We start from the raw sequence: 4,805 nt of genomic DNA, 5'->3' as shown, positions 1-4,805 counted from the left end.
CCTGCTCCCTCTGGCTGTGGAAGACCCTGAACCCCACAGATCCAATGATGTTCAGAAGGTGAGCACAGGAGGACTTTCTACCTCCTGATATAACATGTGGGATTATAGCTCATCCTAAACAGCCCATGTTTACTAAAGGAAACAATTCACCTAATAAATATGAGCAAACAAGACATAACACCATCTTCTTTTTTATAGTTACCTCTAGGAAAAGGAGTAGTTGGTGAAAAGCACAAGTTAAGCTCAGTATAGATGTTATTAGATCCAAATCATGGCCCTTCTGAATCTGACAGAGTTCAGGGATCCCTTAATTATTAAACACTGGATATTGTGCTGGAAAAGTAGTAAGGTAAGATATGATATGTTGGAGGAACTTCAGAAGTGATGGTAGGAACCTGCATATGGCTAATGATAAATTCAGGATTCATGGAGATACAGTGATGATGTAATTGAAAATTGCATCACCAGTTATATCACAAGAAATATTCATGTCCTTGAAGTGAGGTTGCATCTTGTGGCCCCCAACCAGATGGGCCATCTTGTCTGAAGTAGGAAAATAATTAGGTTTCTCCCAGAACCTCTAATTGCAGTGAAGGATCAAAAGCTAAAAAATCAGAAGCATAGCTAGTAGAGTTTGCGCCCTGGGCCAGTGTCCTCCCTTCTCTTTCCTACTCCTCTGCTCCTGAACTGAGTATTTGCAGTGCCCAAGTCACCTGTTGCTGCTTCCTGCTTTGCGCCAAGGGCTGCTGTCTTGCTTTTATGCCTGCAGCTGTTGCTGCCACCCGTTATACTTGCAACTGCTTCTCATCACTACCAATTATTGCAGGCTGGTGTAACAGAACCAGCACACTGAGGTGGCCACTGGTGGTCACCAGTGGTGTCTCGGCTCTTGCACTGCTCAAACTCTAAGGTGCCCTCCCTTTGCTCTTTCCTGCCAAGTCTGGATCTTGTTATTAATGCTTAGAAAAGGAAGCTGCCCCAAGGGTCTGAGAGGGTACTACAACCTATCCTTCTTGCTCACAAATCCCTCTCAGCCCATTAGGTGGGACCTTTTGGCCTCCACGTGTCTCCCAAGGGCACCTTTTGCCTCATGGGCTAATCATAGACTTCAAACCTCCCCTACAGCCATGCCCATGCCTTGTAGGAGTTTCCCATCATGACTTAGGCAGGCCCTTTGCCCCAAACCACTAGGACACCTCAGGCCTCCCCTCCCTTTTGGGGGCTTCAGCCACCCTGGCCTTACCCCTCTGCTCTGGCTAGTCTTTTTAGCCTAGACCCACTGCTCTGGGCCTGGCTTCTTGGGCTCCAAACCACCCAGTTGTTACTATCTTTGGGCCCCTGTCCCTGGATCTCTTCCCCTCCTGGGCTGCTAAGCCCCCAGCCCTGTGTCTTGCTTCTCAAGGCTTTGGGTCCCAAGCCCTGGTTCTAGCACTTCCCAGGCTGGGCCCCTTGACCCAGGCTGGCTTTCACCCCTGCTAAACTTATACCACTTTCCCTAAGCTTCAATCCTCCAACTAAGCCTGCCCTGTAAATTGAGCCCCCAGGCCCTAGCCCCTGCCAGGACAGGCACTATTGGGATCTCTGCCTGCCCCTGACAGTCCCAAACCCAACCCACTGGTCAAACTTAAACCAAAAACATAAGCCCTCTGACTATAACTAAACTTTAAGCCCACTGGCTGTGTACCAGAACTCCTACCCAGAGTCTGGGACAGAGCTTTTTAACATTCTTAAAAAGAGCTACACTACAGAAATGACAACTGCATAATCTAATTACTAGCTAACACACACCCAAAAAAAATCCCAACAAACCAACCAACCAAAAAAACCCCAAAACTGGAGACAGGTCTGGCCCCAAGCTCTAAGGCCTACCCTTCCTTCACAGGAAAAATAATAGGATATGGTTTGTGGTCCAGCACTTACAGCCCTTTTACACATGACAAAAGGCCCTTGTACACATGATAAGATGGATCCTTTTGCCAGTTTAATTGCATAACAGTCTACATGTGCAGTGGCATATTGTGATTCAATTTTGTAGCAGTGTATACCTGCAGCAGCATATTTCGATTTAACTGACTTTTTTACATATCAACATAAAACACATCTGATATATTTTAGTTTGTGATGTAAATAATTACAGCGATACATTTGGAGATGGTGGCGGAGACAGTGCATGGGGTGCTGGAAGCCCTCCAAGCCTGAGCTTCCCTGAGCACACCTGAGTTTCCAGCACCATGTGCACTGTCCTCACCACCTTCTCCAGCTGCCAGCACACAGCTGCCCTCTTGCCACCTTCCCACACTGCCCCAGGGGCAAGCCAGTCCATTCCCAGGCAGACATAGGTGGTGGAAAGGAGGTGAGGATGGTACACATTGTGCTGGAAGTCTGTCAAGCCTAAGCTTCCCTGAGCATGGCTGGGTGTCACAAAGCTCTCAGGTGCCCTGCGACTGAGAGCAGAAATGGCTCAGGAGAGACCCCTAGTGGCGAGATGGGGGAACCAGGACTGCGCAGGTGCCGGTTGCTAGGGCAACCAGGGAAAGCTAGAGACATGAAGGGGCGGAGCTTAGCCCTTCTTAAGCCCAGGCAGGAGGCCAGGAGGGCACTTTCCCTCCGGTGGCCAAGGGAGGAGGAACTCGGCCAGTACAAAGGGTAGAACATCCCCTGGCTGCTGCTGGGGTTGGTGCGCTCTCTCTCTGGTAGGGATGGATTCTTATTTGACCAGGATGGTCTAGCTTTTATGTTGTAGCCTGGGGGCTTTGTGTTCTTGTGTTTATTGTTTTGACTGGAGGACCGGGTGAGGCTATTAGGGGTTGGAGTAGGCCTCATAGGGACCCCAGAGTAGTGTGGGGGTTCCTGGTGCCAGAGAGGGCGCAGCATTGTTTGGGGTGCATTGGCCCCAGCCCCGGAGCCAGGGGGCAGTGAGGAGCCCTAGAGCCAAGGGGGGGCAGTGAGGAGCCCCGGAGCGGGCACTAGCAAGAAGTCCCGGAACGAGCAGTGTGAGACGAGCTAGAGGGTGCCGGCAAGGGTGCAGGCTGAGGGACAAGCCAGAGAGCGTCCGTGTGGCGCGGGGAGTAGGACAGACCTGAACAACATCAGATACACTGCAGCCCAAGCCTTGCAGTTGTAAGGGGAGGAAAGGAGCCTGCCTTCATCTCCTGCAGCCATGGAGTGCACTGTCAGCAAGCTGAGTGGCCCCCAAACTGCAGGGGGACCTGGTGTTTCCCTTTGTGGTGGTGCCAGCCCCCAGGACTGCCTGGGTAGGCTGCTAGTGGAGGGAAGGACCAGGTCCTGCTGGTCTATCCCAATGTCTACCCCTTGGCCACGGGTCAGGTGAATATCCACGAAGAGGGGGGAAGTGGGGGGGGGGGGAGGATTAGGCCTCTCACCACTTTCGTATTTATTTATTTATTTTTCAGGGCCTGCCTGTGGCAGGGGACATGAGCTGATGGGGGCCATCATCGTTCCATCACAGTGATGGACGTCCCAAAATTGAAATGGTGGGTTTTTATCGGCACAATTAAAAACGTACCAATTAAAAATCCACCATTTCAATTTAGGGATAACTAAACCCCTAGCATATCATTCTACCCTTAGGAGTGCCCTTAGAAACCATTCTAATAAATGATACATAATATCTGCTTTTAAAAAGAAGTAAAGAGGGAAAAAGATATCTTAAAATCTTTTCAGGGAGACTTTTTAAGAAAAAGAGACATTTATGTGTTATCTAAATCCCCTAATTTTCCTTCCCTGCTTGCCCCCTTTCCTCCCCCTACCCCAGAATAATTAGGGGGAGGGGAACTGAAGAGATTTTCTGTTTATCATAATATACTGACCTATGATACAAAATGTAGTTTAAAAAATTTATTAGAAAGTAAATTTTAGGTTTTTTATTTAAAGATAACCAAATGCATTGGTGGTCTTACACAAGTACTAGGAGAGAGGAAGCAAACACAAAAAGCAAAGAAATCAAGTAAACATAATTATGACCCTAACGACATAATATATTACCCTAGCATATCATTTTACCTATCAATGATTTTTTCAGTCAGTAAGTCCCCTTCAGCTCATCTTTTCTCTAGATGTTGCCTTTGAGATGAATAACGAACAAAGCCACTCCATCCCTATTCATTCTTTTATTCCATTTCAGTAAAGGACATATATATTTGCAACCCAAGTGATAAAATACATGTATTGTGTGTAATCAAACAGCAGGCTAACACAGCAGCTGCCAGAAGCTGGCAAATGTTGTTTGCTGAAATAACTTTGCATCAATTTTCTTAGTGATAACTGACTTAGACACAAATTATTTGATATTCAAAATAATCCCTTTTTTATAATAAAAAGGTATTCAGGAAGCCTTGAAATTTTTGGCCAACAAAGTATTGAAATTAAAAGTAAGAGTAAGAAAATTGTGTTAAAATATTTTTAAAAAATTATTTGATAGAGAAAATATCATGGCCTCTACTAAGAAGTTCTCTTATCTAGCTTTCTCTCTCATATCTCACATTGAAACCTAGAAACAGACACCCAGACATACATTTAAATGGTGTTTTAAAATCTGTCTAGCAAAATACACGGTCCCAAACATACATAGAACCAATCCTTAACAAGTCTCTTTGCACCTAATTTTAAACACTTCTCTCATTTCACACTTTCACTTTTTGTGTTTTTAGATGCTTTTATCATTTTTAAAGGGTGGTTCTGGACCTGGCCTAAACATTAATCCTTTTGTTTTTGTCTTACAGGCAACAATTGAAAAACAAGTGCCTTCAAATTTGGAATCCAGTTTGCAAATGAACAGTACATTT

Source organism: Crocodylus siamensis, chromosome 1, assembly GCF_052110815.1.
Source record: "Crocodylus siamensis isolate JL-2025a chromosome 1, ASM5211081v1, whole genome shotgun sequence".
Classification (NCBI taxonomy): Eukaryota; Metazoa; Chordata; order Crocodylia; family Crocodylidae; genus Crocodylus; species Crocodylus siamensis.
The sequence above is the reverse complement of the archived record's forward strand: the minus strand, read 5'-3'. Positions refer to the sequence as shown.